Below are 24,175 nucleotides of genomic sequence, written 5' to 3' on the forward strand. Positions count from 1 at the left end.
TTCAACAACAGAAATGGAATTTGAGGGCATTATGCTAAGTGAAATAAACCAGACAGAAAGACAAATACTGCATAATGTCACTGACATGTGGAACTTTTTTAAAAAGTCAGATTCTTAGAAACAGAGTAGAACAGTCTAATAGTGCCAGAGGCTGGGGAATGGAGGAAATATGGAGAGGTTGGTATTCATTTTTCAGCTATAAGATGAATAAGGTCTGAGGACTAATGTAAAACTTGCTGGCTATAGTTTATAATACTGTATTATATAAATGAAATTTGCTAAGGGTGTAGAACTTAGCTTTACACACACACACACACACACAAGATAAATATGTGAGGTGATAGATGTGTTAGTTAACTCAGTCGTGAGAATTTTTTCACAATGTTATGAATATCCAATCACCACAATGTATACTTAAATATCTTACAATTTTATGTTAATTATGTCAATAAAATGGAAAAATAAAATACAGATTTTGTTGTGAAAATAAAACATCTTCCAAAGGTTCACTTCTCTCTGACTAATTTCTGCCCATCTCTTCAGCCTCATTTTGTGCCACTGTCCCCTGACTCCGGGCCACTTTCATGTTGTGTTCTCAGACACAGACAGATCTCCAGGATTCAACCTGAGGACATTTAGATACCCTCAAGGCTTGTAGCCTGGCCAGACAGGAAGAACTGAGAAGAGGCAAGCAATAAACAGATTAGTTTAATTCAATCAAATGGTAAAGTAACCTGGGCGTGGATTTTCAGACTCAAATCAGACAAAAGAATTAGATAATGTTTGATGTGAATTCAGGACACATGGATTATGAGAACACACTATCTGGAGAGCATAGAAAGGAAAAAAAAATCTGATATTAGTTAGTGGCAAGGGGAAAATCAAACCTAAGAGTAAGTCAAATTCCTTGGCTAACCAGCAGCCTCAGTATGCTGGGATTTTTTACCTCGATTTACTTAAGAGGATAACCTTTATATTCTTGGGATAGTAAAAATGTTTTCCTGATAGGCGCAGGACACCACATGCAATTGTGCTGGTTACCCACCCCCAATTTTAGGGTCCACCTCTTACATAGTAGTTGATGTGAATGCTGCCCCTAGAGTTGTACAGGGAACCATGTATGTAGCCATGGGTAGCAGTCTTCATGAGTAAGTATCTTTTACTTCCAGGAATAATATTAAAACTTTTGTGTTACATTCATGAGTAAATATTTGTAATCAATGGCTCAGTCTTGGTATAGTTACTCTATAAAGTATTTGTAATATTAAAGACAATTTGGCATATTAGAATATCTAAAAATTTATATTTGTAAATCAATAGGAAACAGCTAGGCAACTCAAACTGAGAACATCTGAGAAAAGTTTGAATAAAGAGACTATCAAAGAGGAGAAAGAAGTCCAGATGTTGAAGCTCAGTGGTTGAGCGTCCACCCATGAACCAGGAGGTTACGGTGCGATTCCAGGTCAGGGTACATGCCTGGCTTTCGGACTCTATCCCCAGTAGGGGGTGTGCAGGAGGCAGCCAATCAATGATTCTCTCTCATCATTGATGCTTCTATCTCTCTCTCCTTCTCTCTTCCTCTTTGAAATCAATAAAAACACACATAAAAAGGGGAAGTAAACAGTACTCTGAAGCTAGTGTCAATGGCCTGAAGAACATGAACAGGGGCAGAACCCAGAGGCAAAGAGAGCTGTATGTTACTGTGATCTTGAACTCACTCGTTCCATTGGTGCTGACTTCCACTCCATCAGACCTTTATAGGATTTTAAGTCCCTTATTTCCTGTGTTATATCTGTTTCTGCTTAAAATACCTAGATTAGTTACTATTTCCTACACTAAACCTGGACTATCAGAGATACTCAGAGCAGTTGCAGGGAATAGACCCTCAAGGACAGAGTGTGGAATTGACTGTCTGATCTGGTTGGATTGAAGACAGATTATCTGGGGACTATGAAAAAATGAGACATTTGTTCATGCATTAGCAAAATGATTTCTTAAATTATTACCTATGGTTTCTCAGGATGAAGTGCCTATTGTCGGCATGGCTTTCCCAGCCTGCCTGGCAGTTAAAGTGGGAGTGGGTAATATGACTGTCTTAAAGCACTTAGAAAGAAATTTTTAATTTTTATTTTAAAACATGGTCAGAAAACCAGGAATCTCCTTTGGTCTAAACAAATCTCTTACTAGTATACCCTTAAACCATAGGACCATGTAACTGAAAATCAATTTAAATATGATTCTGAAGAGTACAGAATTATAATCTAACTTTAATACAGAGGCTCATCAAGTTCTTTATTCGAAAGAGTGGATACTGATTGGAAAGCCTGGGACTTAAAAACTAGAATAGGGTCATTTGATGGATTTAGGTGACTCTGAACTCCCCAAACCTACTAAAACTTCTTTAGCAGTTGCATTAGCTGTCAGTTGCCATATAACAAATTTACCCCAAAACATAGTAGTTTAAAATAGCACTTATTATCTCAAGGCTGCTGGGGGGTCAGGACCCAGAATAGCTGGGTGATTCTGACCCCAGGGTCTCTCATAGGCTGCAATCAACCTGTGGCTGGGGCTGCAGTCCTCTCAAATTTAACCTGGTGAAAGATCGACTTCCAAGCTCAGACACATGGCTGTTGGAAAGCTTCAGGTTCTCACTGGCTGTTGGCCAGAGACACTGACTTCTTGCCTCACAGGCTTCTCTAAAGGCAGCTCATGATGCCGCAGCCAGCTTCCCTCAGAGCAGGTGAGCAAGGGTGAGAAAAGATGTCCAAGATAGAAACCTTTGTTTTTAAAATCTCTTTGTACCCTAATCCCAGAAGTGACATTCCATTACTTTTCCCATATTTTATTGTAAGTCACTATCCCCATCCCACACACAATGAGAGAGGATTAGTCACAGTGTGAATAGCAAGAGGTGGGAAACATTGGGGTTACCTTCAAAGCTGCCAACCATAGCAATAGTAGTCTCTCTTCTCCTGGCTGCAGTTTCTCCTGCCTCGCTTAAAGACTCTGTAAGGACCTCATGTGACATAGTAGCAAGTTAATTTTCCAGGGGTGACTTCTCCCCAGGCCCCTCTCTTTAGCCCTCTAATTTTCCCAGACAGCGGTGTGCTAGAGCCAGCTCATAGCAGCCCCTGAGAACTGACGGTGCACGTCTCTCCCCAATTCCAAGTACAGACACTTGAGCTTAGTAGTTTGAAAATAGCCATGGTGAGTGTTTACACTATGAACTGGCAAATGCCACAAATTGGGCTTTTCAGAGAGCTGATTTACTAGCACACGGCCCCCAGACCTATAAATAAAGTCAGATTTCAGCACGCTTTAAAAGGAGTACAGAGTCTGATGCCAAACTATTTGTGATATGTGCAGAAACCATGGTACTATGTGTGGGAACAAATTCTAAGGCTGCTAGAAGGCCTTTAGATGAAGCCAAACGTTCCTGTGTGATTGAACTGACTGGTTTCACACTGCATGCACCTGGTTGAACAGTTAGACGTGGTTAGAAGAGATTGTGTAGTTGGTTGATTGAAAACTGCACTCAATGGAGCTCAATGTGGAAACTCTATGGGTAAAAGAGCCCAAGTTCTTCCAAGAATAAGTTATAAGAAAAACAAAGGAATGGAAGGTAAATGTATATATTGGAAGGAAATGGAAAAATAATCAAACCCCAAAATATGAGTAAGACCAACTAAAATACCTAGGGATGCAAACTTGGCTGTTAAAACTCTAAAGAAACATAAGGAAGTGATTCCTATAAAAGTCAGCAGCACTTGCTTTCATGGGGAGGCAGGGTTGTGATTGGAATGAGGTCATGGAAGACCTGAATGGATGTCTAGGAAAGCGTTGTCTTGACCTGAACTCATGGTTACAAGGGCATTCACTTTATAATATGTGATTAATTAAGCTATACACATATTCTGTGTGATTTATGGCATTTGTGTTTTGTTTTGTAGTTAAAATAGATCTGTGATTACTAATATGGAAAAAGTCATTTATTCATTCAATAACTATTTATTAATCACTTTCTCAGAGATAAACATAATAGTAGAACAAAAATTCTCTGCCTTCATAGATCTTACTTTCCAGTGAGAGAGACTATAAATGGAAAAATATGTAATTGAAGGACAAGTGCTTCAAAGATAATAAAGTAGATAAGGATGCTGGAGAGTGATAGAGGCTAATACTTCAGATGTGGTTGTGAGGGGAAACCTATCTAAGTGACATTTGAGCAGAGACCTGAATGAAGAAAAGGAGGGGCTGTCAGAAAGGTGGGTGATTATCCTGGGCCAGTGGTCGGCAAACTCATTAGTCAACAGAGCCAAATATCAACAGTACAACGATTGAAATTTCTTTTGAGAGCCAAATTTTTTAAACTTAAACTTCTTCTAACACCACTTCTTCAAAATGGACTCGCCCAGGCTGTAGTATTTTGTGGAAGAGCCACACTCAAGGGGCCAAAGAGCCGCATGTGGCTCGCAAGCCGCAGTTTGCCAACCACTGCCCTGGGCCATGGGAACAGCCCCGAGTGGGCTGTGATGGGAGTGCTCAAAGAGCAGCAGGGAGACCAGAATAGTCAGAGAAGAGTAAATGAGGACAAAAAGGAGGTGGCGTCCAGAGATTCCCTGAGGCCAGACCTTATGTGGCCTCAAGGCCAACTTATGAGTTCTGGATGTAGGTTTCAAAGCAGAGCAAATCCATTTTTTTGCAATACAGTATAGATCCATTTTAAAGCATAACTTATATAAAACAAAATTTAAAAAAATAACATCATCTTAACTTCATTATCACCTATGCTCTTCTTCTGGTAAACTGACAGGACAGTGACACTAACATAGCACAAGCTTCTTGGACTGAGAAGTTATTCCTACACTTTAGGCTACCAATAGTGTCTACTAAAATATCCCAAACATCCAAGCTATCTTCAGCCATGCAGAGAACAATGCCACCTCCTAACTACTTCCTATGTCTTTGATCATAGACATTTTTTGTTGAGAGACAGATCTGTTGTTCTACTTGTTCATACATTCGTTGGTTGATTCTTGTATGTGCCCTGATCAGAGATCGAACCCACAACTCTGGTGTATTGGGATGATGCTCTAACTTACTGAGCCACCCGACCAGGTCATAGACTTCTTTTTTAAGTTAATTCCACTCGAAGAACGTATTGGTTGGGGCTAGTTCATTTCTTTTATCTATACCAGGGGTGGGCAAACTTTTTGACTCGAGGGCCACAATGGGTTCTTAAACTGGACCGGAGGGCCGGAACAAAAGCATGGATGGAGTGTTTGTGTGAACTAATATAAATTCAAAGTAAAGGAGCGAAGGGGAGAGCAAGAGAACCCTCCACTCTTTCGGCTCCGCGGGCCGGATAGAACAGCCGAACGGGCCGGATCTGGCCCGCGGGTCGTAGTTTGCCCACGGTTGATCTATACATTCAGTGGAAGCATATGTCAATTATAACATGAGATTTAAGTTAAATCTAGAAGGAATCTCTTGATGAAATCTATATTGTAACAGGCCTGTGGCCCTAATATTATAACGACCAAACACTGGCGCTGGTGGGCGGGTTGCACACAAGTGGGCGGGGCCACGCGATTTCGCACGCTGGGCTTCTAGTATGGTATAAAACATAGGGAAAGAAATTACCAAAACAGCTTTTGTAATCATTGCTTCTGTCAAGTTTTAAAAATAAAATAGATGCCTTGTCACAAATTGGCCTAAGGTAATTTAGCCATTTTACAATTGTCAGCTTCTCTTTAGTGACTCTCCATGACTCCAAAGATTAGAAGTGAGAGCTATGGATCCCCTCCCTCATTAGAAGTAAGAGCTATAGTTTATCTTGCTGCCAGGAATACTTTAACAAAAGCCAAATTTGAACTGAATTCTGCTCTATAATACAAACATTTACTGCCAGAATCCTTATAACCTATTCACACAAAAGCTAAGATACATGTACAATATTTCCAGCCTAACCACATATCTCAACCACCACTAACTATACAAAGAAATATGGTTTCAGATATCTTTTATGTTCATTAACAAGCTATTGCAGATTTAAAAAGAAATATTTGAAATGCTGCAAGTCATTCATTACTCTATTTCTGATTAAAATATTTCTAATGTTCTAATTACTCCTAAGTGTAGATTAAACTGGCACACACTTTGACATTATTCTGACTTAAACACTGAAGCAATTTTAAATGAATTAGCATTGATTTAACAGAGCCTCAGCCTAGGATGACTTAGATAAAAGCCTGCTTGGGACAAGGAAGGTTGACTAGTTGACCTCCTGTGGTCTCCCTCTTCTCAGCTACTGATTCTTGACTGCCTTCCAATATACACTTGGGTCGTTTCCAGAGACAGCTTTATATTGTCATATAATGCCCCCTGATAAAAGTAGCAGTTTTAAGTCTGGCCATCAGAGGTCAGTAAACTCCTACATGTTTAATATATTACACTGGAAATCATTTTTAAGATCAAAGGGTATTGCAAATTAATTTACATACAACATAGCAGAGGTTTTTTTCCCCCCAATCTTTAAAGGAGTAAAAGAAATAACAATTCTCCAAAGAAATCTAAAGAATGCTTGAGCCAAGGGCAAAAGACTTTTTTCCCATTTCAACCCCCATCTTATAAATAGCTTAAAACAAAAGGTTCTGCCTAAATTATAATAGAATAAGCCTAGATTTATTTCCAGTTGCAGCAATAGAAAAAGAAAAAAAAACTTTTAAAAGAATGTAGATTTCTAAAATGAAATATAGCCCAGTCGGTGTGGCTCAGTGGTTGAGTGTTGACCCATGAATCAGAAGGTCATGGTTCAATTCCCGGTGAGGGCACAAGCCTGGGTTGTGGGCTCAATCCCCAGAAGCGGGGCATGCAGGAGGCAGTCAATCAATGATTCTCTCTCATGGAATTTTCTTTCCCTCTCCCTTTCCCTTCCTCTCTTTGATATCAATAAAAACATATTTAAAATGAAATATAATTCCTGTGATTTGTATACATTACATTAAGTTCTCAATTTTTAATTACTTTAACTTCACAATGATCTTTGAGGTAGGGAGGTATTATTACAACAGTTTTATAGACTAGAAAATTAATATGCAGCATTATGTAATTAGCTTGAGGTCCAAAGTCTAGTTTATAATCCATAACCCTCAAATATTTACCTTCTCGAGGCTCCATCACAAACTACTTTATATCTGTATTATACCACACATGTGCTTATTTATGTCTTTCTCTCCAATGACAATGATGTTATAAGCTCCTATGGGGCAGGAATCCAGTCCCTCCTTAATCACCCCACAATGACTGGAATATAGCTAATCAAGAAACTGAATTTGCTAATTAAGTAACTAAATTGAATTTTCCTGTCTCCTTGGTTTCCCACACATGTTATAGGGGACACACACACACACACACACACACACTGATAGGCATCAGCATCAACCTGGAGAAACCCTGGGTGCATTGTAAGTCTGAAAATCAGAGAAACCCACCTATTCAAATCTAGGCACCACCAGGTATTTTCGTCACTAGAGCAAATCTGCTAAAATATATAATAATCATCCTAATATAAAGGTATCTATAATTATAAATACACATATCTATTAAAATTTTTTTACATTTCAAGATACACTCAAAATAGAAAAATAAATATTATAAAATTAAGATGAAATACAAATATGTTTAGGTAATTATATAATTATTTCCTTTATAATGGTACAAAAATATTTTCATCTAACTATTATTACAATATTTTATATTTTATATTTATATTTTATATTCAATCATATATATTCAATATGATTGAATTCTCACCTCCATGTTTACAATTTATTTATACTTTACAAATATAGAAAGATTTTTAAATGAGCTAAAGATGTGATAAAATACTTTAATTATATACCTTCCTTTTAATGCTACAAAACACCTTTCTGTTCTTGTATCACTTTTTTTTCTTGGATTACTGCAATTCAAATGTTTGAGTTTATTTCAATACTTAATGTCTATAGAAGTTAGAAAAGTAACTTCACAAAAACATGTTACATAATATTTGCATCTGCCGATATTTCAAATGGTGTGTTTAATAATTTTGCATTTTATTATGTAAGATTATATAGTCATTGTTTTTATAAAATCTCATGAAAAAAAGTTCATGTTTATAAAAAAATGTCAGCACTACCATTTCCTTATGCTTGCACTATTAATATTCTTATAGTTTCTCACATTCTTTGTAAGAGTTTCTTTAAACCACAGTTCTGTTAGGAAAGATGATTTTACTTAAGCTGAATGCACTGTCATATGTCACAATGCACTGAAAGTGAAGGAAGGCGTGAGACCGCCACTTCGAGTCTTTTCCTATGACTCCCACTCTGCTTTAAAAGTACCTGTCTACCGCCACAATGTGTGACCATACGTACCACATGTGAACTGAACCAAGTGTCAGTCTATAGACTAAATATTCCAAAAACTTGAATTCTTTTGGATAATTTTAGAAAAAATAAATATTCAAATCTTTTCTTTTCCCATGCCGATGGATCATTTTGTCCACAGCTAAGGCTGACTCTGATGGCCACTTCTAGAAGAGGGGTCTAATTAAATACAGGGGCTCCACAGGTTGGCCTCGTTGGTACACAGGTCCAGGATCCAGAGAGGTGGGAAAAAAAAAAGCCCTTTTTTTTGGTATTGCTTTAAAACAAAACTACTGCAAATCAGTGTCTCAAAACAACACACATTTACTATCTCACACTTTTTGGGACAGGAGTCTAGGCATGGTTTAGCTTAGAGTCCTACAAAGCTGCCACCCAGGTTACTGGCCAGGGCTAGAGGTTTGGCTGTGGAGGGATCCACCTCCTCACTCAAACTGCTGTTGATGGTGTTCAAGTGTTTGTGACTGTAGCGCTGAGTGCTTCAGATTTTTGTTGGCTGTTGACCAGAAGCCACTCAGCTCCTACAGCCTGCCCACAGTTTCTTGCCAATGGGATTTCTCAACATAGTTCCTTCCTTACAGTCAGCTAGGGAGAGAGAGAATCCAGCCAGACCAAAGCTACAAATTGATGTAATGTAATCACATGATCACAAACCCATAATCAGGTAACTCCATCACCTTTGCCCTGTCAGTTAGAAGCAAGGCACGGTCTGGCCCACTCTCAAAGGAGGGGAGTCACACAGAACTGAGAATACTAGGAGGTGGGGGTTCATGCGACCACATTCAGACTCTGTCTGCCACATCAATGTTTGCTGTCAAAAGGGAAAATATTCCCCAAGCAAAACCCTAATCTTAAAGTTACAAATTATATCCTTGACTGTGTTTCTTAAAGTATGGTTCTCAACTAATGGTGTCAGAATCATCTGGGTGCTTGTGAAAAATACAGATTCATGGGCAATGTCCTAGGCTGGCTTCATCAGAATTTCGTGGGGTGGATCCTAAGAATCAGCATTTTAAATTATCTATTTGCTATTCACCACTAAAGTTTAAAAATCACTCCTCTAAGCACAAGCCAGAAGTTATTCTAAGAGTAGAAGAAATTGAAGGTGGAATAATATGACACCTCCTGGCTTACTATGTGAAGGAAAAATAGAACCTCATTATCATAGAATCTGAGAACTAGAGGCCTCTCAGAGATCACCTAACCTAGTTGTTCTTAAACCTGCAGAGATTCGCCCACATCAATTAAGTCAGAATCTCTGGAGGTTGGGTTAAACACCAGCATTTTAAAAAAAACAAACAAGTATGCTCTAAGTCTATGTCACTTACCTAAGTCAAGAATCACTAGCCTAATCCAAATCCCTTACTTTAAAAGAAAACTCAGGGCAAGTGAATTTGTCATTTATCTAGCATCTCACTGATTCTAATGACAAAGAACTTAGCTGTCCTGACCAGATGTCCACTGATATTCTCTCTCTCTCTCTCTCTCTCTCTCTCTCTCTCTCTCTCTCTCATTCCCTCCCTCTCCCTCTCCCTCTCTCTCATTTTATTTTTGAGAATATTTATAAGAGTTTATTTGAGCCAAAACTGATGACAATTGCAGGGAAGCAAGATCTCAAATGCTTCATCTCTCTCTATTATTTAACAGGCCCTCTAGTAGGCCTGATATTAGAAAGGGTTAATGCTGGAAATGTTTATTTTAAGAGTAAAGTGTTTTCACAATATTGGTAAATGTTCTTTTTGAAAAATCAATTCTGTACTTATGTCTGTACTAGAGGCCCAGTGCACGAATCCATGCAGGGGTGGGGTCCAGCCAGCCTGGCCCCAATAGGGGCAGATCGGGGTCGGGCCTATCGGAAGGAGGAGACAGCGGGAGGTTGGCCGGCTGGCCTGCCCCAATCAGGGCCCAATCAGGGCCAGGCCGGCTGGGGGGATGGGCCGAGGGTGATTGGCCGGTGGGCCCTGCCCCCAACTGGGGTGGGGGGGGGCGATTAGGGGCAGGGCCGGCCATGGGGAGGGGCTGTGGGCGGTGGGCTGGCCTGCCCCACCCCCGAATAGCTAATGGGAAGAGCTTTGGGTATAATTATATCAGGGATCAGCAGCTGAGAGAGGGGCTGTGGGAGGTTAGCCAGCCAGCCCCACCCTTGATTGGTAGGGCGGGGGGGGGGGGGTGGGGGGTGGGGGGGGGCAGAACTGGCTGGGAGGAGGGACCATGGTCAGATTGGGATGGTGGAGGCTGATTGGGGGCCAGCAGCCTGGGGGAGGGGCCATAGTGGTTGGCCAGCAGGCCCTGCCTCTGATCAGAGTGAGGGGGCCAATCAGGGGTGGAGCTAACTGGAAGGAGGGGCCACTGGCCGATCGGGGTGGTGGGGGCCCATCAGGGGTGGGCCGGCTAAGGGGAGGGGCTGCAGACAGTTGGCCAGCTGGTCCTGCCCCTGATCGGATTGTGGGGGCCGATCTGATGTGGGGCCGGGCAGGAGGAGGGGCGGCAGGAGGTTAGCCAGCTGGCCCCGCCCCCTATTGGGGTAGGAGGGGCAATCAGGGGCACGGCCGGCCAGGGAGAGGGGTTGTGGGCCAATCAGGGTGGTGGGGTCCTATCGGGGGTGAGGCCAGCCAGGGGGAGGAGCCACGGGGTGGGGTTGGCCGGACAGCCCCACCCCCTGATTGAGCTGGTTCGCTGGCCGCAGTGGGCGTCATAATGACTCGTCGTTCTGGTCATTACAGCATTCTGGTCGCTGGCTTTTTATATAGAGAGAGATTCCTATAAGAACTAAAAGGAAAGCTGCCAGACCTCTGACTACAGCCATAGCACTGGCAAGAATTGCAGCTATAATTACACACAAAGCTCTTCCCATTAGCTATGTTTTCCTGAAATGGTTTTAAAAACCAAGTATTACATATCTACTATACAGGACTCGAACATTTATATTTTTTTTACAGCTTTAAACTTGTGTTCTCAGAGACAGAAAGTAATACAATGTAACCAATCATTAGAATTTCCCATCATCTTTGCTTCTTTCTTTCATTTCTTGCTTTCTCTTTTCCCTGTGTTCTTGTTTATTTTACAAGATACCCTTAAAAAGCCCTGCACAGGTGAGGTGAATAAGCCTAGGTTCCGGAGGGTGGGGTCTAGGTTCTAATCCTTACTATGCTCTAGTCATGGCATACAAGACAATTCACTTAACGTCCCTATCTTCTTTTTCTATTCTGTGAGATAGATAACATAGTTCAGGATCATAATGAGAATTGTGAGAGTAGTTTACAAACTTAAGTATTGTAGAGATATGATCTATTAAATCATGATGTATTTCTGATAAGGCATATTTTGGTATAAGATATGTCCACTGGAAGCCACATGCAAAGGAGTTTCCTGAAATTGTGCCCCTTAGGAAACATATTCAGTAGAGGCTTACACAAAACTGAGAAAGCAAATTCTCAAAGTATATACAAAGAGTAAAGTCTTTTTTGTTATCTAATTCCTAATTAATGGTGTTTAAATAATCACCACTCCTTTCTCTTTTTTTTTCACCACTCCTTTCTTAAATTCCCTACCTTTATCCCAGATCTTATCTGCCTACATTTTTTTCTATAATTCTGCCTTAATATTTCATTTTAAATTTTTTCAATTATGTCCTTCCCAAAACACACAAAAACACTGCTCAAAAGAAAATATAGAAACACAAAAAGAAATCAATACCTAAGGCACTTATTTTTAAATTAGATAACAAAAAACCATTTATCAAATAGGATTATCCTATATAATAAAGAGGTAATATGCAAATTAATCCTCACACCCTCACAAGATGGCTGCCTACAACCAGGCCAGCAGGAGGTTAATGAGGGACAACCAAAAGACTGAACAAGCAGGCTGTGTGGGGCAACCAGGCCAGCAGGGGGGTTAGTGAGGGACGACCAAACAACTGCATGGGGCGACCAGGCTGACGGGGGTGGGGAGGTCATAAGGGGTGACCAGACTGGCGGGGGGGGGGGGGCAGTTGGGGGCGACCAAGCCAGCAGGGGGTCATTTGGGGGCAACCAGGCCGGCAGGGGGGGCAGTTAGGGGCAACCAGGCAGGCAGAGGGGGGCAGTTGGGGGTGGCCAGGCCAGCAGGGGGGGCAGTTGGGGGCGATTAGGCTGTCAGGGGGGCAGTGAGGAGCGACTAGGCCGGCGGGGGGGGGCAATTGGGGGTGACCAGGTTGGCGGGGGGGAGGGGGGTCAGTAAGGGGTGACCAGGCCAGTAGGGGGGGAAGTTAGGAGCGATCAGGCCAGCAGGGAGGGGGTAGTTGGCAACCTGGCTGGCAGGGGGGGGCAGTTAGGGGTGACCAGGCTGGCAGAGGGGGTAGTTAGGGGTGATCAGGCAAGCAGGCAGGTGAGTGATTAGGAGCCAGAGGTCCAGGATTGTGAGAGAGATGTCCAACTGCCAGTTTAGGCCCGGTCCCTGGGATTGGGCCTAAACCAGCAGTCCTGGATTAGAGAGGGTGCAGGCTGGGCTGAGGGGACCCCCCATGCATGAATTTCGTGCACCAGGCCTCTAGTATTCTTATATATAGGAAGAAGTCCTGTGGGAATATTTTGTCTTTTGGAGAAGAGGGAAGAGTACATTTTTTTTTTATTGTCTAAAGTTTTACATATGTCTTCTTTTTCCCCAACTGACCCCCTCCCCCCCGCCCCAAGCCATTCCCACCCTGGGCAAGCCCCCACCTCCCCAGTGTCTGTGTCCATCGGTTATGCTAATATGCATGCATACAAGTCCTTTGGTTGCTCTCTAACCCCCCCTCCCCTACCATTTGTCTCTGGATCTATTCTTTTATATCAAATTATGTTGATCATTATATCCCACATATGAGTGAGATCATGTGATATTTATCTTTCTCCAACTGGCTTATTTCGCTTAACATAATGCTCTCCAGTTCCATCCATGCTGTTGCAAATGGTAAAAGTTCCTTCTTTTTTATAGCAGCATAGTATTCCATTGTGTAGATGTACCACAGTTTTTTAATCCACTCATCTGCTGATGGGCACTTAGGCTGTTTCCAAATCTTAGCTATTGTAAATTGTGCTTCTATGAACATAGGGATGCATATATCCTTTCTGATCGGTGAGTACATTTTTTTACTGATTATGAAAGTAGCCTGAGCTTACAGTAAATAGGAAGAGACCATGTAGAGAATATCAGTTACCCAGAGTTAATCATGTTTAACATTTTCATACACCTTTTTCCAATCTTTCTTCTATGAACAAGTATACTTTTGTATGTTTCAAAATTGGGATGAATTGTGCACAATTTTATATCCTCTTTTTTTATTTAACATTTTATCATAATACTGTTTCAGTTTCTTGATTTTTATACTCATGATTTTTAATGGTTTTATTTTATTCTATTGTATCAAAGAATCATGATGTAATTTTTTATTCTCTTATTATTAGGCAGATTAACATAATAAGAACTATCACTAACAAAAACTTAAGTGGTGCTTGTTTCTTCTTAATAGATTTTATTTTTACAGCAGTTTTAGGTTCATAGAAAACTTGAGAGGAAGGTGCAAAGATTTCCCATATACCTGCTGCCTCTCCACATGGATAGACAACCCCACTGTCAATATTCCCATCCAGAGTGGTACATTTGTTACAGTTGATGAACCTACATTGACACCTCATAATCATCCAAAGTCTATAGTTTACATTAGGTAAGGTTCACTCTGGGTATTGTACATTTTATGGGTTTGGACAAGTGTATAATGACATGATTTTACCATTATAATTTTATTAGAGGCCCAGTACACAGATTTGTGCACCAGTGGGGTCCCTCAGTCTAGCCTGTACCCTCTCGCAATCTGGACCCCTCGGGGGATGTTGAACTGCCGGTTTCAGCCCGATCCCCACAGGTCAGGCTGAGGAACCCCACTGGTGCACAAATATGTGCACCAGGCCTCTAGCAGGCATATACGATCTTTGGTTAATCTCTTCACACCTCCTCCTTCCCCCTTCCCCCTGAGATTCATCAGTTCCATGTTTCCATGCCTGTGCATTGAGCACCTGCCCCCTTGTGGTCAGTGCATGTCATAGCTACTGGTCAAATGGTTGGCCAGTTGCTTAGGCTTTTATATATAGAGAGAGTAGTTTCACTGCCCTAAAAATCCTCCCACTTACTCATGTCTTTCTCCCCCGAACCCCTGAAAACCACCAACGTTTTTACTGTCTCCATAGTTTTGCATTTCCAGAATGTAATATAGATGGAATCATACAGCACGTAGACTTTTCAGATTGGCTTCACTTGGTAATATGCATGTCTAAGGTTTCTCCAAGTCTTTTCATGGCTTGGTTGCTCATTTCTTTTTAGCACTGAATAATATTCCATTGCCTGGACATACCACAGTTTATTTATTCATTCACATACTAAAAAATATTAAGGATGCTCCCAAGTTTTGGCAATTATGCATAAGCTGCTATAAACATCCATCTGCAGGTTTCTATGTAGACATAAATTTGCCACTCCTTTGGAATATTAAGGAACACAACTGCTGAATCATATGGTAAGAAGATGTTTAGTTTTGTAAGAAATCACCCAACTATCTTCCAAAGTGGCTGTACCATTTTGCATTCCCACAAGGAATCAAAGAGTTCCTGTTGCTACACATCCTGACTAGCATTTGGTGTTGTCAATGTTCTGGATTTTAGCAATAGGTAGATAGTGGCATCTCATTGTTTTGATTTGCATTTTCCTAATGACATATGATCTTTTCATATGCTTATTTTCCATCGTATATCTTCTTTGATGAGGTGTCTGTTAAGGTCTTTCTTTGGCCCATTTTTAAATCATCTTGTTTAATTTATTAATTTTGAGCTATAAGATTTCTTTGTATACAGTCTTTTACCAGTTGTCTTCTTTTGCAAATATTTTCTTCCAGTCTATGGCTTGTTTTCTCATCCTCTTAACATTGTCTTTCATACTTCATTTTAATGAAGTCTGACTTATTATTTCTTTAACTGATTGTGCCTTTGACATTGTATCTAAAATGTCACTGCCATATCCAAGGTCATCTAGGTTTTCTCCTATGTTATCTTGTGCAAGCTTTATAGTTTATCATTTTACATTTAGGTCTATGATCCAATCTGAGTCAATTTTTGTGAAGGGTGTAAGCTGTGGATGTAGATTCACTTTTTTTGCATGTGAATATCTAGCACCATTCATTGCCATCTGCTGAAAACAAGCTTTACTCCATTGTATTGTCTTAGCTTCTTTGTCAAGGATCAGTTAACTATGTTTATGTTGACCTCTTTCTGGGCTCTCTATTCTGTTCCATTGATCTATTTGTCTACTCTTTCACCAGTACTATCCTAACTTGACTACTGTAGCTTTATAGTAAGTTTTAAAGTCAGTGTCAACCCTCCAACTCTGTTTTTCTCCTTCAGTATTAGGTTAGCTATTCTGAGTATTTTGCTTCTCCACATAAAGTTAAACTCAGCTTGTCCATATCCACAAAATGACTTGCTGGGATTTTTATTAGGTTTGTATTAAAGATATCAATCAAGTCAGGACAACCTGACATCTTGATAATATTAAGTCTTCCTATCCACAAGCATGAACTATCTCTCCATTTATTTAGTTCTTTGATTTTGTTCATCAGACTTTTATAATTTTTCTTATATACACCATGGCACATATTTTGTTAGATTTGTAGCTAAGTATTACATTTTGGGTGATGCTAATGTAAATGGTATTATATTTTTAACTTAAAATTTTACTTGTTCATTGCTGGTATATAGGAAAGCAATTGACTTTTATATATCAACCTTGGTATAATTGTTTATTAGTTCCAGAAGTTCTTTTCTCAGTTATTTTGGATTTCCTACATAGAAAATCATGTTATTTTCAAAGACTGTTTTATTTCTCCCTAGCTGAATACCTTTTACTTCCTTTTCATGTCTTATTGCATTATCTAGGACTTTCAATACAACGCTGAGAAACAGTGGTGAGAGAAGACATTATATGCTTTGTTCCTGACCTTAGTGGGAAAGCTTTAAGTTTTTCCTCATAAAGTTTGATGTTAGCTATAGGTTTCTTTTAGTTATTCTTTATCAAGTTGAGGAAGGTCACCTTGATTCTTAGTTTACTGAGACTTTTTGTCATGAATCATCAGTCCTGGATTTTATCAAATGGTTTTTCTGCATCTATTGATATAATCATGTAATTTTTTTTCTTTTTTAGCCTATTGATGTAATGGGTTACATTAATTAATTTTCAAATGTTGAACCAGCCTTACATATTGAGGACAGACCTTGTTAAGAAGAGCAGAATGCTCTGGTGTGCTTTTAACTGATGTCTTTTCCCTGCCAGAAGCACAAGATGGTTTTTCTCCAATGTTAACTATAAGAACCAGGTCAAACCCCTGGAAGTAAAACTCACAAAAGTGTAGGGTCCTCCTATGTGTGGGTGCTTTCAAGCTTTTAACTTGGGGTTTTCCAGAGTCTCCAGCAACTCATCAATTACATTCAGGTTTTCTTACCAGCGCACTGGTTCCCTTGAAGTTTTTTATTTCTGGGTTTCTACTCTGGTAAGTTGTGATTCTCTGTATTCACCTGACTGTCTCTCCAGTTTTGGAAGCAGTAGTTTGTCCTGTGACCTCACTTTTCTTATGGATGTAAAAAGAATTTTTGATTTTCTAGTTTGATTAGCTTTTTGCTTGTTTTTAGGGTGAAGTGGCAACTTCTGAGCTTTTTACATGCTAGGAAACCAGAAGCCCTGAACATTCGTGTATTATCTTTTTATTCCCACAAGCAGGTTGAATGATATGAAATATCCCATATATGATGGGTTTTAACAAAAAAAGTGGCAATTTCAATGATTTAACCTCATTGATATTACCATCATTATACAGAGACTAATTTTTAGAGGTTAATTACCTGCCCATGTTACACAGCATATGGAAAAGCTCAGATATGAACCCACCTGGGTCTGATTCCAAAGTCCTGATCTTTACCAACACTATTTTATAAGTCTTTAAATTTGGATTGCTTATACTTATATTTTTGAACAAATCCTCTCTCTTCTGTTTCTATTAATACTCTTCCTTCTAATTAAAATAATGTTACATCTACTTATATATATTATGTAATTCCCTGATGATCAAAAAGATTCATTCTCTTTCTATTCATTTGCCTAACTTCTTTCTTAGAAAGAAGTTAAACAAGTTGAGCTACTTCAAAGATTAGCCATGGAAACATCAAACATCACAGAGTACTTCACTTTTCCTAGGTTCAAGATGTTCCCTCTTTATTCTTTTATCCTCTGACCTAACATTTTAGATTACCTTATTTGGGTCAGTTATTTTTACTATAATAATGGTATAGGATTGAGCATATTTTTACACAGTCTTTCTATGTACAGACAAGACCAGAAGAAGAAAACTCACTCATTAATCATGTATGATATGCCACTCATAATGAAAAACAACAACACTACACATATTACAATATTTTATTCTCACTGTAAACCTATGGCATAGAAATTATCATCCCATTTTATTGATGAGAAAATAGAAAGAATAGATAATTATCTGTTGTTTGTGATTACTTAGGAACAGAGCTAGGAATAAAATCCAGGTTGGAGGCCTGGGCGGATATTGATTTTATACAACAAGGTTCAACAGAAATATCCATCTCTGGCAGTAAACAGAAACCAATTATTCTTCTTGGGTTTCAATGATCTTCTAAACATATCTTAAATGTCCTGAAATCTTGCTCAAATGATTCCCAAGTAGCATGGTAAAATGTCTTCCCTTATCTCAACACTTTTCTGGCTGGGTTTCCCCATCTACCAGTTCTTGTTGCTAGACTCACTGTGTAACTTTAGGCATGCCACTTAATTCACTGAGTCTTGACTATATGATCTACAAAATTAGATCCATTTAAGTTTTAAAACTCTACAAGTATATGTGTAAGAAACAAAAAAGTCCACTATCCATGAGACAAGAGAAAATAATTATACTAGTCGTTTATAATTTACAGAAACCTCCCATGCACTGAATATAATCAATTATAGGATCTTCTGAAAATATATAATGTCAAAATGAAATAATAGGAAACTTGTCATATACAGTGAAAAATTTTAATGCATTTATAGGAAGCTATACACTAGAACAGTTGTTTTGCTCTTGTTAAGAGAAAGTTTTGTTTTGGTGGTATTAGTTTTTTATTTAGGGAGTGTTATGTTTTGCTTTTGTTAGAAGGCTACTTTGTTTTTCTTTATGGGGTGTTTTTTATTAAAGAAAGAAACATCAATTGAGCCGAAACCAGTTTGGCTCAGTGGATAGAGCGTTGGCCTGCGGACTGAAGGGTCCCGGATTTGATTCCGGTCAAGGGCATGTACCTTGGTTGCGGGCACATCCCCAGTGGGAGGTGTGCAGGAGGCAGCTGATCGATGTTTCTCTCTCATCAATGTTTCTAGCTCTCTATCCCTCTCCCTTCCTCTCTGTAAAATATCAATAAAATATATTAAAAAAAAAACATCAATTGAGCTATCAGCTGTTAAAGTGTGTATACATTTTGGGGGGACACACTTTAACAGCTGATAGCTCAATTTTGAAAATGAAATGTATTTTAATAAACATTGCCTTTATTATTATACAAAGTGTGTGTATACATTTTTGGGGACACCCTATATATAGATTAGCCACAAAAATAAGGAAATCCTGCCATTTGCAACAACATGGATAAGCCTCCTATAGGTCATTATGCTAAGTGAAATAAGGCAGATAGAAAAAGAGAAATACCACATGGTATCACTTATATATGGAATCTTAAAAAAAAAAGCAGTAGAATGAGGGTGGAGGGAGAAAAGGGAGATGCTGGACATAGGATACAAACCTTCAGTTACAAAATGAATAAGATCTGAAGATATAATGCATAATATGCTGACTATAGTTAATAATACTGTATTGTGTAATTAAATTTTGCTAAAAAAAATAACTTAAATGTTCTCATCTAAAGAAAAAAGGAAGGTAACTATGTGAGGTGATGAATATGCTAATTAATTTGATTGTGGGAATCCTTTCTCAATGTATATGTATATCAAATCCTTGTGCTATATACTTTATTTTATTCATCAATTATGCCTCAATAAAGCTGAAAAATAAATTTCAAAAATATCTGGAGTTGTCTTTTAATTAAATCACTTATTTCCTTGATAGCTACAGAAAAGTAAAATTGATAAGGCATACTTTTACAAGCAAGTTCATAATTGGCTTGTTTTATTATACTTTTTGTGAATCAAAGTCTTGTGCTTTAAAGAGAATCCATTTATATACTTGCAAGATTTATTTTTCTCTCTAAAATAACAAAATGCTGTGCATATTCAATAAAACTATCTTTCCATCTTAAAAAAGAGGGAAGGGGATTAAAAGTTTCCCATTTTATATGAACCTTCTCTCAAAGGGCCTCTGGCTACCTCCACTACCAGCTGCTACATCAAAAAAGGAGTTCACCCCAGCTAAAAAATAATGGAAAAGAAGGTTGAAGGTGGAAAATACAGTCTGCTTTCTTCTTAAGGTGGCTAGAATATTGTCCCTTAAAGAATATATGTTATAAAAAGGATGTAGCTTTTGAGTACTTGATCTCTTAACCTTCTGACATTTCATATTGGAAAAATAAAATTGATGCCATGGGTGTGAGGCTCAGCTAACTCAGAGTAGTAATGATGTGGAGTGAAATGAGAACTGTGGGGTATTTATTGGGCAGAAGGTAACGATAAAAGGAAGCTGTATGTGGCACTATTTATAGGGACAGTTTTTAAAAGAATAAGATTTAAAGGGTCTCACATAATGGGATCACATTAAATCCCCTCTGCACAGTCATTACATTTGAGCAATAAAAAAAGCTGACTTTCTTTCTTGTTGGATGCGGGTATTCATGTTTAGTCTGTGTTATATCAACATAGATATATAACCAAGAAATATACAGGTGCTTTATGAATAAGAATACATTTGTAAACAAGGATCCTTGTAAAACCACTATGACAGAGATCATGTTAGCATGCTTACAAATAGCGCCTGGATGCCTTAAAAGGGAAAAGGCGTGGCTTATGGACTGTAAATGGCTGCCCATCTACAATGAGGGGCAACCAGGACACTACCATTTTTGTTTGGTAGATAATGCTGCCCATTTCTATGATAGAGTCCATCCTAGTGGAGTACAAGGATCCCCATCTATGATCTTAAGGATCTCTTATAAAAGGTAAATAATAATGGAAAAAGAATACTAATTTGAGACATTTGTATCTGAACTACCTTGAGACTGGCTAACAGACTAGAATCTGCTGGGCAATGTCAGTGTGAGTCACATGACGGCACCTAAAGGCGCAGCCATGGGTCAAAACTGATAGGAAACAAAAAGCTTCCAAAAGAAATCAAAGAGGCCTTTCCAGAGACCTTTCCCCTGAATTACTTGCTTCATGAGGAGCAGTATGAGCTAGTGGAAAGGGCACTGCCCCAGGAGTCATGCAGACCTGGGTTCACATTCTGCTTCTACCACCTGATGACTGCTTAACTTGTTTGAACTTCCATTTCCACTTCTGTAAAAAGGGGATAGTAGACTTCTTTCACAGGATGGTTATATGAACTGATATAGAAACCATGGATAAAGCGCCTAGTACATAGTCCATGCACAGTAAGAGTTAGTATTATTGTTAGAGGTAAGAAATCATTGATTTATGAAACGTTGGCAGTCACTTAGTGGACATCCTCCTCCTGAGCTTCACTGGTGTTCAAATGGTTCCTCAAAGCCCCAGCAGTTCCACAAAGTCTGCTTGCAAATAGCCCAGAGGGTCGGGAGCAGAGACAAAGAGGAAACACTGTGGTCCTCTTAGCTCACCTCAACACAGCCACTCTACTTTTCTCCCTCTGATATGTTGGGCTTTCATGTAAATGTTTAAAGAGAGAGTCTCATGGGCAAAAAGCAGTTAGGAAAACCATTTGAAGAACTTAAGTGGACACTTGATATTAGATGGGAGCATGTGCCATTCCAAAGTCACAGGGCCTGGGAGAGCAGTGTCTCTGTGTAGTGGTTGTAGCATATGTCCCAGCAGAGTTTGTGAGGGGCCTTTCCATGCCCAATATGACATATGTGCATGTACATGCAAGTGCACACACACGAGCATACACACACAGACACACCTCTAAGGCTGCCTTAGTATCAGGAACATCACATGTGCCAGTGCATGTGCCTCTGCTGACATTAATCAGGAAAATCAGATCTCAGGAAAAGCTTGGTTCTTGGATTGCACCACCTTGTGTGGCCCAAGCCAGGTTTGCAACAAAGCTAATGACCTGAGAGTTGAATAATTACTTCACCTTTATTATATTAGGCAGGGTCCTCCAGAGAAATCAGCAGGATGCAGAGAGACAGGAAGATTTCTTTTAAGAAACTGGCTCATGTGATTGCAGGGGCTGGCAAGTCCAAAATTTGTGGGGCAGGCCAGAGGACTAGAAATTCCAGAAGGACTAGATGTTGCATCTTGAGTTCAGAGGCAATCTGAAGACAGAATTCCTCCCGCCTCAGGGAACTCCAGTCTTTTCTTTTAAGGCCTTCAACTAATTGGGTAAGCCCTACCCACATTATGGATAGGAATCTACTTTATTCAAAATATACTGATAAAATGTTAAACATATCTTAAAAAACCATGTTCACAGCAACAACTGCACTGCTGTTTAAGCAAACAATGGGGCACTGTAGCCTAGCCAAATTGATAGGTGAAATTACCATCACACGTTCCATATGACAGGTGACATTTGTTTTTTGTAGGTTTGAGGGTTTTTTTAATATTATTTACCTGTGCATGCTGGGCTGTTTGTTTATTTTTGGTCCTTACCCACCTAAAAATGCAGCATTTTAATTACTCTACCAGTTAGCAAATTGTCATATAAACAAACCACTTTGAAACTTCGTGGCTGAAAGCACCACCCATTCATTTAGTTCACAATTCTGTGAGTGGACTTTAGACTGAGCTCAATCGGGCAATTCTAGTCTCCAGTGAATTTATTCATGTGTCTGTGGTCGGGTACTGGGTTAATTAAGTGCTGGTTGATCTATGATGGCCTTAGCTGGGATGGCCCAGCTCTGCTCCACCTGGTCTCTCATCTTCCATCAGGCTGACAGGCTAGAGCACATGGAGGAGGCAGGGGTCCCTAAAGAGAGCAATAGCACACGAAGGCCTCTTGAGACCTCAGCTTTCAAGGGCCGGAAAAATCAGGTTGCCTCTTGATTCTAGACACTTCAAAGTGATATTGCAGGGAACACAGCTGTAGAAATAATTGTGGCCATTTTTGCAAGCAATCTTCTACAGTTCCCCTCAAGAATAAACTATGAGCTAGCCTGTCAATGCCTGACACATAAATAAAGTCAATGAATATACTCTCCCTTCCCAATCCTTTTGGTCACCATTTTGAAGGAATTCAAGTTTTCACAAATATAGGCAGGCTATCATTTCTGATTCAGACTTTCATCCTGTGCTGTTCTCTGTACTGGGCACCCTAGAAAGGTGGGAGTAAGAAAGAAATTGAGAGAACCTTAATCTATACCTCCACTCCAAACACAAGTATTAGAGATATCCTATAAAGGTGAATAGTTCCCTTTTAATAAAACAGAGGTTCTCTAATTTAGTCATTCCTAGGCAGCTGAGTGCCTTATAAAGAACTATTGCTATTCCTCTAAGTCACTATTTCTCAACTTTTTCTCACTAGGCTCCCCCCATTTATTTTAGACAATTTTTCCCTAATCATCACGCTCATGAAGTTTTACTACCATAGATACTCTGTATATCTGTGCTTCGTAGATAAACAGAGCTTGGTATTTTTTTGGCCCCAAGTTTCACCAACCAAGTTGTACCCCACTTGGGACAAGATTGCCCCCAACAGGAACACAAGCTCAAAGTTCTCAGAAATGTCTCTTCTCTAGTCCCCAACCACTCCTGCCCTACCTCCCCTGTCCCAGAATCAAGCCAGGATTTTCCCACATTCAGCTCTAATCATAAGTCAGCGGCTGCTGACACCAGTGAATCTGTCTTCACATGACAAACAATAAAAAGAGGAAGATAGGAGAAAAAGTCAAGTAGAATTTCATAAATAAGGTCTGAACTGGCAGGGGCAAGCCAAAGGGGAGGGAAATCTCCAGTTATGACTGAAGACTGAATCACTGTTCAGAACTATCAAACCCCAAAACAAAAATCCATGCCCACCCTTACAGAAACTCAAGGTATGAATTACAACGGAAATGGCCTGCAAACCAATACTATTCCACATTTTCCTGATCTTTCTTCTTTTGTGTTCACATGTGGCAGTATATGTGCCTTATGAAGCAATTGAGCATAAATTAGGTATTAGTTGGTATTTCCTACTGATGTGTATCCTTATACGGGCTTTCTGTTTGGATCATGGCAACATGGGGTGTGTTGTATAGCATGCTAATGTATTACAATGAGCGTATAATGAGGCTAGGGCTTACTGTTAGGTGAAATTAGTTGCCATGTTGGATCAAGCTGGCCTCTGCCAGCTTTAAACCATAAATCTGGTACGGAGTGGGGGTGGTCTTCTTTCTTATTGACAGTTTCTGCAGCTTTCACCAATTGCAGCTGTTCTGCCACATACCTTGTCTAGCAATGAGTTTCAGTTCATTGAAAGAAATTTCTAGTTGTTGCTCTGTTCTACGATTTGGGGCCAAATCAATACATAGATATAAGAATACTAGAGGCCCAGTGCA

The sequence above is a fragment of the Plecotus auritus genome (genome assembly GCF_963455305.1).
Source record: "Plecotus auritus genome assembly, chromosome: 3".
NCBI lineage: Eukaryota > Metazoa > Chordata > Mammalia > Chiroptera > Vespertilionidae > Plecotus > Plecotus auritus.